Consider the following 12704-nt stretch of genomic DNA (forward strand, 5'->3'; position numbering starts at 1 on the left):
TGATTGAATAGTAATGGTTACAACAAAAGGAAAAATGAAACGCAAAATTTGATAATCAAATTATAAGCAGATCGCAAGGCACGTACCAATTAGCTAAAATACAGTGTGACAAATTAAGACGCGGACAAACATCTGTTATCCGAGAGGGATTGATCCCAGAGCTTTCGACATGTTTTTAGCTTAAAACAGAGCCAAATAATTCTTACTGGTATTGCACTTACACAGATTGGAAAATTTCCTCATTTAAACCTTGTCTTTCCGTTCTCAAGTGTCCTGGAACTCCATTACCTTCCCAGCTGCACTGCATTGGCGACCTTCACTTGTTCGTTTTTATGAGCGTGTCGGCCAATCAGCTAGTCTTCTGCAACCCTTTGCAGAGTGAACACGTGTGTTGTGAAAGTGCACGTAGCAACTGGACGCTTTCATCGAGGTGAGTTACAACGTTTCTTTCATTCTTTGTGCAATATGGATCTTGACCGCTCATGCACTGGGGTCGTGGATTCTATTCTAACTCGTGATATGAGTGTGTTTCTGTGATATCTTCCCTTTATATGTATAAGCCTCATGACGAACTGATCTCCCATTTCGAAATTCTGGCAGAAAATGTTTCCAGAAAAATCCAAGGCTCATAGCGTAGTGCTTATGAGTGGTAGAAACAGCAGTAGTAGTAATGGTAGTAGTATGCATTGCTGTCTTTCATATGTATGAAATGGGATACTGTAGTATATCAGGAAATTCCAAGATAAGCAGGAGATTAGCAACTGAATGGGATACATCAGCTTTTGGTATATGTTGAAGCTGTTAATGTATTGGATGACGATATAAATACAATTAAGAGGAACACTGAAGCTTTACTAGAAGCTAGTAGAAAGATTGGCCTAGAAATAAACTGAGGAAAAACTAAATACATGTTAGTATCTCGTCAGCATACAGGCGGAAAAAATATCAGGGTGGCTAATAGATCCTTTGAAAGTGTGACAAAGTTAAAATATTTGGGAACAACATTAACGAACCAAAATGATATTCATGAGGAAGTTAGGAGGGGACTAAATTTTCTAAATACTTGATAGTTTTCAGTTCAAAATATTTTGTCGTCGCGTCTGACTTCTAAGAACCTGAAGATTAAAGTGTGCAAAACAATAATTCTGCCTGTTGTTTTGTATGGGTGTGAAACATGGTCTCTCACTCTGGAGGAGGAACATAGATTTCAGGATTTTGAAAATAGGGTATTGAGGAGGATATTTGGGCCTAGGAGAAAAGACGATGGGGTCTGGTGAAAAACTTTAAACTTTATACTCTTCCCCTAATATTGTCAGGGTGATTAAGTCAAGAAGAATGAGATGGGCGGGGCATGTAGCGCGCATGTATGGGGCAAGAGATATGCACCGAGTATTGGTTGGGAAGCCTGAAGGGAAGAGACCGCTGGGGAGACCTAGACGTAGATGGGAGGATAATATAAGGCGAGATCTATGTGAGGTAGGAGTTGAAGGAGACTGGATGTTGGTGGCCCAGGACAGGGTCCGGTGGAGGGCTTTGGTTAATTCGGTGATGAACCTTCGGTTTTCCTAAGCCAGCTAAGTTTGATTCTATATTATACATTAATTCTTTCGGCTGAATTCTCGTCAATTCGGGCCGACCCTCATAAATTCGATTCACGGCTGCTTCGATTAGAAAAACAATGAGCCGGAATTTCTGCTTTATAACGAAGGTTACGGTCTCAACTGGACTGTGCCATATCTCAAATTACTCGAGATTACTCGCCGGCTTCTCACCGTGAAAACCCATGTCCGCTCCGAGGTCAGTCAGAGTGGGAATTGTGGCTCATCTCAGAGTTCCCGTCATTATCATTCCACATCTGTTCAACATTTACTCATTTGACGAGTGTCACTTAGTGGGATGGCCGTGGCTCAGGGACGTGTTATGGTGTTCATTTCGATTCGAAGCTGCCCAAAAAAAAACGTGTTTCCGAAATTCAGTCGACAAGAGGATGCTGACATTTTAAGACTGCTGAAGAAATCGCAGAATCTATTGTTTGAAACAGTAATGTCACCCCCTCATTTTGTGAGGCAGGTAGCTGCATGTCTCAGTCAACATTTTCAAGAGCGTTAGATTGGGCCATGTTCTGTTGCTAACCCACACAGGTAATTTTACCCAACTCTTCTTTGGGGGCGTATGAAGACCAGTACTAGAATCGAGCTGTTGAATGGTGTGTTCGATGCTTTCCCCCCCCCCCCCCCCCCCCCCCCCGCACAAGAAACAACCAGTCCTCTCTTCCGAGGTCTGTTACTTCCATTTTTACAAACAGCTGTAATTTACGTATATAATTACGGAGGTCACTAGCACAGACACAAGCATGAGTAATTACCTGATTCCTAAAAATTTGTTGTGTAATTTATAGGTTTAAGTTAGATTTTATAAGTATTAAATGTAAATTTAATAAAGTTAAATTGAATAAATTAATAAAATGTAAATTATTTGCACAATTATGCCGTCAAAAATTTGATTTTTTTAAAATTCTCGCATTATCCGAACCATTTGCGTTTTGACATATGTATGTTGAGTATTTCCGACTCACAAAAATCACGCCCTTGAACTATGGACTTTTTGCGAAACACGCTGTATAATCTGGGGGTTGCAGAAGGGCTTGTTAGAGGCCACAGAGACATATTCTCACCCCATCACAACAATAACAATAATGGTCTCGACGACTGGGGTTTGATTCCCAGAAGAGGATGTGATTTATCCTTTCCCCACCCCCAATGTACACACGCACGTACATACATGTTTGGTGCGATGACAGTAGAATGACAAATGGGCAGGTGTTAATGCATACAAACAGGGAAATGTCATAAATAATAGACACAACTATTTTTATCTTATACTCAGAAACTTGCTTGTATTTAAATAAACATTTTTTTATATTCTGTATAATCGCATTTATGAATGAACAATTGCAGTTCTGCCGACATTGATAAATGACCTACATGCAGATAGTTGAAGTATCCACAGCGGTACATTTTACTGATAATGCATTACATCAATTTGCTATTGTTTCTTATTCTGTACGTAATCACAAATTGTTTATTTAACAACCACATTTTAATACGCAAAACATAATTCACGGCTGTTTCCATGTTTCAGAGGAAACCGACATGGTTCTTTTGTAATTTATATAAGCTTATCATTTCATTTCGAAGTTAAAAATTATCGGAAATTTTAAGAAAGGGTTGAAAATAATTAAACAAAATCAGTCTTGTGTAAAAATATATATAGGATTTGAGGTTTTCAATTTGGTGAGTCTGAAGATTGCTGTATTCTGGGTTGTTGCGCTGTGTAGTCTGGTAGAAGTATATCTACGTTTCAGAGGCCCTTGATGCATCCATCATCAGGGCGACTTATCGTAGGTGTAATTCTACCATACTACACGGCACAACAACCCAGAAGACAGCAATCATAAAAATATTTTTAATTAAGAAAACAAACACAATATTGAAGTTTTTTCCAGAAAATGCAACCGTGAAGAAATAGACCTAAACTTCAATTCCGCCCTCGATTGAAGTCAATGATACAAATTGTAATTTTTCTCCGACAAAGTGACTCTGTATGGGTTCCTCCAGAAATCGAATCTCAGCTTTTCAGAAGTGACCTGTTAGTCTGACAAAATGTTAATAAAATTAAGCTTAATTCTGTTCAAACTGGCTTGAAACGTGCCGTGCTGCTGCTTCCAAATGTTGACTAGGTGGGAACAAGACCTAAACACATTTGAGTAAACAAGTAATATGTACAATACTTTTATTTCCGTCGTTACACACGATGTGTAACGACGGAAATAAAAGTATTGTATTGAGGAACACAAGCATGATGCAATTAAGATATAAAAAGTAATATGTAGTAATAAGTTTTTGAGCCTATACACATGATGAGTAGAACTAATTACAGTGTCATTACAAACGCGTGACAAACATAGCAGCACAGGCGTCCGTCCGTCCGTCGGTAGCTGGCGCTGGTGGTTATAACCGACATGTAGGCGTGGGACAACCGAGGGACCAGACAATGATGCGCACGGGCAAAGCATCCATCAGAGCGGAAGTTGGCCCCAGGGTGTCGATATTGGTTCATGGTCGATGACTACTGGATGGATGGCTCCTGCGTGACCGATAATGGCTAATGTAATGGAGGTGAACTTGCGAGGGAGGGGCAGAAGGTGTGGCTTGAAGGTTTGATCGTGATGATGGTGGTAAAAAGGGGAATATGAAAATAGTACGACACATAATTATATATAATTTCCGGTTTGATCGTATTTTCTTGCAGTGATCATTTAAAATTAATCTAAAATTATATATATATATATATATATTTTTAGAAATAAATTTGCTAGAAATTTCTTTACGAATTAAAATAATGTCACATTTGGTCTGTTAAAAAATTAAATACGCGCTATAATATACAGCTCTACGCTCTTCTGTCTACAAAAAATTGTAATTTACTTTTATTGGAAAGAGTAGTTGTAGCAGGTATTCTGAAAATTTAGTTAAACTAAAACAACGTAAATATTATTAAGCGTATTAAAATGATGGGCTCAGGCATGTGATTTTCTTGGGCTAAAAATAAATACATAATTGAAAAATTTAATAGGAACAAATTTACACTCGAGGTCATTAAATAAAAGAATATGCTTATAAGCTGGTCTTGTGTGGACGCAGATGTTGAGACATAGCAACGTAGATCACTTTTTCAAGAATTTCCCTGAATCAAGAAACTTTCGTGTTTATACTCGCATTTATAAAAGTAAGCTATCTGGAGTCTCATGTACCTTATTTATACATCAGTTACCTTAGAATTCTCACGAATGTTAAATAACCAAACCGTAAAACAATTTGTATGTCAAATACATCCCAGACAATAGAATAGTACATAATAATGTTCGAACAATGGACCAACTACTTTCTTCAAACTTTAAAAGAATCATGTAAAAATGTTTGTCTTGTGAATTTTGAGGTTATTTTTACAGCAGGACAGACAAGTAACGCCCGAATAACTTGATGAAAAATTGTCTTAGAAAACAACCACTTGGAAGACCGAGAAAGAGATGAGTTAAAATTCGCTAGATTGTGAGGGTTTTAGGAGGACAGAACCACCTCAGGATCTTTTTCAGCGGCGGGCTATGGTATTAACGGTATAGGACTTGAGACTTTCGCGGCGAGTACAATCAATGAAATATTCTCGTGTAACTGCAGTTACAGAGGCGACTTCCGAGGATCCAGTCACATCAGAACCCTGAGATGGGGACAGAGTTTATTCCCGAAACGTCGGTTTACTACGGTAACCAGTTAACGCGGCTGATTGCCCGAGAAGATTTCATTGATATTAACGGTGTTGAAGCATTGGGTTCTCCTAAATCGTAGTAATACGTTATAAGTGTGTCTAGGCATTTTATGAAACCGAGTTATAATTCTGTCAACGATATGAGTTCCTTGCACAACCATTTTAGGTGCATAACACAGTGTACCTATAAATTGCGCAAACTTCATGCTGTAGTTCAGTATTCAGTGAACTGAAGGCACTTTTGCCTTTCTGATCCACGAATTTTTGGGCACAGGATGAAATTTAATACATCCATTAATTTTATACATAATAGGACATGTTTTTAACTGAAAAGATAAGATAAAGAGGAGACGCGGACTGAAGTTGACAAGTATTATGTAACAACGAATCATGACTAGAAGCTGCTCTTAGAAGGTATAAATTTTAGCCCTCTAAAACACAAATTGCACACCCAATTATAGAACACAATTAATTTTACAATTTTGTTATGAGTGGTGCTCATTAAAGTACGAAATGGATGTCCTGTCACCCAAGTGCAATTAGTTGCAAAATAAGTATGAAAATGATGTATTTCATGGAATATCTACAATATTCTATTTAAAATTACGGACCGCTTCTTTACAAAGGTCTTTACATTTCTGAAACGTTTTGTTATGGGCCAATTTAAATCACTATAAAACAGTTGCGTGTGATTATTACTCGTTTTCATTATAAATAAATAAAACGTAAATATATTTTAAAAATGCAATCCTAGATATTTGTACTTAAGATAGATTACAATACACATGTGAATAAGAATAATCTAACAAAAAGAAATAAGTGACGAGGTTGCGAACTGGATTCATCTTAATTATTATTTATTTTAATTCGTCTTATCACAATATTTAAAATTTCTTATAATTAAGATAATAAAATATCATTGATGTTCCATATCGATTGATCGATTTACATTTTGGAACATTTACACAACAAACTTACAGACCGATATGTACATCCAAAAAATTTAAGAAAAAACAACATCTCCGCCCAAAAATGAAAAACAAACGCAATGAAAACATCACCAAATGGAATCATATTTGAGTTTTAAGTTCGTAGATATTTTACACCTAATGATGGTTTTTTAAAAACTGAAACATGTTGTGTAAATGTTCCAAAATGTAAATCGATCAATCGATATGGAACATCAATGATATTTTATTATCTTAATTATAAGAAATTTTAAATATTGTGATAAGACGGATTAAAATAAATAATTGTTATAATATTCACAATATGACGCAATTACACTATCTTATGGATTCATCTTGTTAAAAATTAGTCTAATGGCGATTATAATAGTTTGAACACAAAGAAATTAACAATTTGTTTAAAGCTCTGCAGCTTATCGAACGTGTCAAGGAGACGTACTGTAAATTGCAGTTTGTCTTTTGTCACCCCCGTGTACTTCGCGTCGGATAAAATTTAAAAGAGCTAAAGCAAGTTAGGAAATGCATGCATAACGTATTCGCCATAGTTTTTGACCCATCACGTTTGAGAATGGCCTTAGAATTCCTCACCACTTGTAAGCGAAGATACGTATGTAGATATTCATATAAAGTGCCAGTTATTGTTTGCCCAATCTTAACCAAAATTGGAACGTATCGACAAATTTGAGCAAAACTCGTCTACCTATGCTCTCGGGAAAACCAGTTCATTTTATATTGAATTGTTGCATACAGACGGACGGAGTTAATAGGCGCAGATTTACAGGTTATATTCCCGCAAGAGCATAATTTTATGGAATATGCTAAAATTATGTAAAATATCGAGCACGTGGATACCATCCACATATAACTATACAACGTGCGTGGATTTTATTTTATTAAAAAAGAACTGAATAAGACAATAAATGCCACGAAGTATAGTCGTTTTTAAGAAATTGATAGCCGCTCAGATGGTCAATAAATTTCCAGCCTTTTATGAAACTTTATTTGAAATACATTTTAGTGTTGTCATCCCATCTAAAGTAAAGGCATATGTAAACGTCCTTTGTGACTTTCATTACTTTCAAGGCGACTATAGTAGCATAGATTGCCCTTCTGAGAAACTGCCAGTTAATCTTAGCAGTCTGATATCAAAGGAATTCTACTACTGATAATGTTAACGGATCATATATGCCCTAAGCTCACAATAATATATGTAACTCTTTTTAACATTCCACAACTTTTTGTAATATAATTATACGATATTATCGATTTACATACAACGCAGATACAGAAAGTAATTCAATGGCTATAATCTGATTGTTTTGCTATCAATCATATTTGGAATGGCAAAATGATAATGGTTTCCTTTGTTTAGTATTTGATTAATTGTTTTGGCATATTTGTTTTTTGTTGCATTCTAAACTTTTTTTAATACTTGTACTCTTAATAGAAAATATATGCAATTAAAATAAAATAGATTTTATCGGATATTTTGTACAGTTTGCAGTATGAAACGATTTATATATGGAAATTTAACCAAATTACATTAATAATCGGACAGTCGGTGTTTACGGACTCTGATGGGTGCTTCTTTCAAAGGTTCTAGGTAATACATACATTCCTCTTCTCTGCTCGTCTAATCCGAGATCATCTCTGTTTCTTTTGTTCTTATTGGAATCGCATTTACTGTTAAGGATAACCGAATATTATTGTTCAATCACCCATATAAATGTGAATCATATGAAGTCCATTTATATACTTGAAATAGACTGACTAAATACTTTGATGCCCGAAATTCATCTAAATAATACTTCAAAATTTCAATTCTTACATTAGAAAAAAAAAACACTACGTCTACATTATAAATTCGGAAGATTCTCAAGAAAGTCTCTGCTCTATCGCGTTAGAGTACTTTTAGATGAAATTTAGCGAACATTTTGTTCTTTCGAAACTGTGCAGAAATTATTAAAAGTAATTTCGAATCTTAGATTTGTGCTGTATCTTTCTTGGTGCTGGACAATAACAGCAGAATGAATACAGATACTGGTTTCAAAACTTTGCATGTAGAACTGTAGGTATACGATCGGCGCTCTCAAGAGCATTTGGTCCACAAAGTCATTTCAGGAGGTAACGGGAGTAAATCCATTCCATTTGACTAATACTGACAGAAAGTGACATGCAGGAAGTAAGCCCTTTTAACCCCGGATTTTCGAAATTCTCATTACTCATGCTCCAATCTGTCACTTCAGATGAAGTTTTTCCTTTTTCATAATAATGCTCTGTAAGTGGCAATTCATTTTTCTTCATCCACGATTGCAGTAACTTTATAATTCCCTCCGCTTCTCATCAAATTTCCCAACTATACGCGTCATCTTGCTCGTTTATTAGATAATCTCGTCGGGAACTTTCCCTTTCTCTTTATAATTGTTGCGCCCTACTTGAATTTTTCATGTTCTTAACCAGAATGTAGACAAATCGGCTAAAGCTTCTGAGCATTTGCTTATATTTTTAGACGAATTACAATATTCATCAGATCAAGAAAATCAACATTCAGTTTGTGTAATGCTGTATGTGTTCTGGTAGTATTCAAATTACATGCTGTGAACTTCAGATAATGATTTTAGTGTTTTTATGGCCAGATAAACGCTGTATTTTTCTACAGAGAGCATGTAAGTGAAGTGTTGGACAAGGGTCACATAGATCAGTTTTCTGTGTTACTGCATTTGATTTGAAGTTAGTAGTAACGTTTCATTCTGCTGCAAGGAAGACTGTCCTTGAAGATATACGACGTGAATGTGTGGATAAAGATTATCTGAAAATGTCTTCTGCAATATCTCTCCGTGTAGACTGGTGGAAGTTTACCGAAGTGTGAGGTACTTAATGCCTCCATCATCAGGGCGATCAGTAAGTAATTTATCGAGACTTACAAACACGGTAGTGGAAGTTCGGGTTTCATAAAAGGCTTGGAACTAATATTATCTGATTGTTGTCTTCATGGAGATACTTAATCGGACCCAGAAGAGTCCAGACCACACCCTCACACTCTAATTTTTTAAAAGCAGTTCAAATTATATTTCCCCATCTACGCTTGAATATACTAACTCGTGTCTTCTCATTACGTTTTCCAGCCAGAATTCAGTACAAAATTTTAATTTTCCGAATGCTTGTTACATTTAATTATTATCTATTCTCTTAATACTATAATCCTAATAATAGTATTTAAAGATACGAATTAATAGTGAAGCTTTTAAATATGAAAGTTTACTTATTATATCTGTGCTATGCCTTGCTCTTACAGTATTAGCTCTTTCAATGTTTTTGTTTCTTTTCAAGTCCACTGAAATGTATTTTACTAAAATTAAATATGGCTTTTATTTACAAACCACAGATATATAAAAGATTAATTTTGACGTGCCTGTGGCGTAAATCAGAAAGCACTTGCGTTAAATTGGCTTATAATTTATATTAGAAGAGAATGCGATATTTTTAATTCTTATACACGAACGTGTGTAGTACCAAGAGAAGTGGCTTAATAACCAATTTATATTAACCCGTATCTTTAAAGTTTGAGTAAAATGTGGCTTAACACTACAATTTCGATTCAGGAAAGGCGTAAGAAAAAGGAAGACTTAAGGTTTTATCAGGTATTATCAGAATATTGGGGTCATGCACATTCTCTCAAAGTTTCTCATTCCTGCATTTTCTTCTGTTCTCTTTTCTTTAGTCTCACGTCCAACACTCTCAGCAAGTGAGTGTCTAAGCACCCGCCTTCTTTAATTTAAGATTCTGGGAAGCGCTCTCTGGCCACTACGTGCCGATGGAGCGTTTCCGTCCCTGTTTGACGGTATCCGTTGAGTTATGTCTCGCTAAGTGGTGCTTCATCTCTCGTTATTGCAGATTTCCTCCATCGTCCAAACTCCCTTCCACTCCTTCTCACTCATTCTTTTCAGCCCTTCATATGCACTACATATGCAAAGCCTTGACAAGGAGCTAAGAGGTATAATGCTTTCACTCACCTTCTTTCTTAAGGATTTTGGTGTTGAAGTGTTGATACAGAACCTTGTCCCCGCTACACTTCCAGGCACAAACCTTTCAATGAATAGATGCTTAAGGTATTTATCCAAACATTATGGCACACAGAAAGTATGACTAATGGTGATATAATCCAGTCCTATACGTACACTTTAATATCTAAAGCTGTTCTCTTCAGTTATTTCTTTATCTGTGTTGTTCTCTGATTAGTATGTCGAAAAGAACATTATGACATGTTGAAATCTGTTCATTTAGTATCCGGCCTATTTTAAAATGTTTATTTTTTCATAACTTTTTGTGAATGTTTACAATTAGTCCTTTTTAGATTAGTTGTAAAACATGGACTATTTATTTCGAAGTATATCAAATTTTTATTTCATACATAACTGCTGTAGGTTACAGTATATATCAATCCAATTAATAATAATAATAATAATAATAATAATAATAATAATAATATATTTGATTTAGAACTATATACAGAGATCTGTGGCCGCCTAACACCAGGTTTTCACGGCCACAGTCCTTACATACGTAGCACTATTCGCACTACTGCTTACTACAACTATTCACTAATGCTACTCTACATGACTATTCCTTAATCCCTAATACTATTTACATAACTCTTTCGTATTGTTCTCGTGCCTTCTACCCCAGTGGCAGTTCTAAATTCATAATTTTGACCTGTCTTTTACATCTTACTTTGTACAGAAATTTCCCTACATCCCTGACCTCCGTGTCATTCGTAGTGCTTAAAATTTTCTTGAAGACCAACTCTTCACAAACGGTGAACCACTTGTTCCTCAGGAGCTGTTCCCTCCACCTCCCGGTTTCCGTACACTTTAATAGTATGTGAATTTCGCTATTTAATGGACGGAGGTATAATATAACTTGCAACTACAGCGAGTCAGAGCCCGATGAATACAGCATATTTGATGGCCGGTGGAGAAAAGTTGAGTCAAAATAGTGAACCGGGCACGAGTAAAGCCGCGCTGCGATGTAAACGGCCTCAATCCTGGCCAGAAACGGCACAGTTCACATGCGAACAAAAACGTCGTGGCTAGAGTTAGGAGATGTTTCATCGCGTTACCTTTGGATGTTCTTACCCTTATTAAAAGCATTCATTGAACCAGATTGCAGTTGGAAGACACGTTACAAGCGTCTTTGACAGAATGGTTTACCAAAAATGTACTCAATTTTCTTATAAGGGCATTTAGTGGTGGATGATTAAAAGAGATGCATTCTCAGTGCTTAGGGTGGATTTTTGCCACTAGGTCGAATAGGTTTTCAGTAGTCGCTCTCGGGTGGGTTTCTGATGAACGTTCCTAGTACTAAGCAAAACGAGATATTTGCGCTTTTCTGGAGCTAACATTAGAATCAGTTCTCGTTAAGTGCTAATATTGCATTCTAGGATTTGATAAGCGTGTTGTATATTCTTAATCCGTTCGTTAAATTTAATGCTAATTATGCAAAATGGGATTCAAAGCAGGCAATGTACCGGAATAATGCCTCAGTTGACAACGGAGGCTGTAATTAGCGACCGAGGGGGCACACGTTGACATTTATGTCGAGGATTACATGCATGAAATCAGACTGAAAAGCAATCTAAAATTCACAAGGGCAGTCAGTTCATGAGACATGTTAGGAACTTCAGTTGCATCAATAGTACGCATCACTTTGACAATACACATTGTGTAAATTACACTGTGGAATATAATAACGACATTTTTTCTAAAATTTTTAAAGTATATATTTTGGTTACTAAATACTACAACCCACCTTATAATTAACACGATTTTAATACGTCGACTGGAGATTTTAATGCTAATGCAATAATTTAATATTCTAAGAATGTGCTATAAGAAAAGTTGGGAAGACGGCCCATTCAATTTTAGCCTGTTTAAATCCGATAAAGTAGATGTAAATCAGTGTAATATTCTAATCGAACAAGAAGATGAAGTCGTGAGTAATTTTTGTAGATAAACCTTAATGGAAGAGATTATTTCGGAGACCTGGGTGTACGAGATAGATCTTCCCAAAACTTATCTTAATGAAGCAGGGTTTGAGACTACAGAATAGTCAAATGTTGGACCTTGCTGATTAAGTTAATTTTTTTTGGGGGGGGGGGATTTTAGCCTCATGGGCGTTCGTCAGTTTCTAGGACTGATAATATTAAGGACTATTTATACTGTCACACGCGTTGTACATACCGTTATAAATAATACGGAACACACATAAGAGCATGGATAAACATTCACTATGAAAAACAAACTGGCGACTGGCGATTTTAGGAGTAAAGTAAACATAAGTTTTTCAATTTAATTTAAACAGTAGCGCGTCCCTGAGACTTGATTCTTTATCGGCGACTATAAGCAATAGTTC

General features: G+C 36.1%; 1 long non-coding RNA gene across 1 annotated transcript in view; it reads left to right on the forward strand.

Annotated features, from left to right (window-relative positions):
• The first annotated feature begins 220 nt into the window (after positions 1-220).
• LOC110834289 (uncharacterized) overlaps positions 221-12704 on the forward strand; it is a 33856-nt gene continuing 21372 nt past the window's right edge. Inside the window, exon 1 of the long non-coding RNA XR_002544549.2 lies at positions 221-430. This is a non-coding gene — a long non-coding RNA (uncharacterized LOC110834289). The remainder of the gene's footprint in view (positions 431-12704) is intronic.

Source organism: Zootermopsis nevadensis, unplaced genomic scaffold (genome assembly GCF_977971745.1).
Source record: "Zootermopsis nevadensis isolate Lab colony 2312 unplaced genomic scaffold, Znev_1.0 Znev_ptg000022l, whole genome shotgun sequence".
Lineage (NCBI taxonomy): Eukaryota > Metazoa > Arthropoda > Insecta > Blattodea > Termopsidae > Zootermopsis > Zootermopsis nevadensis.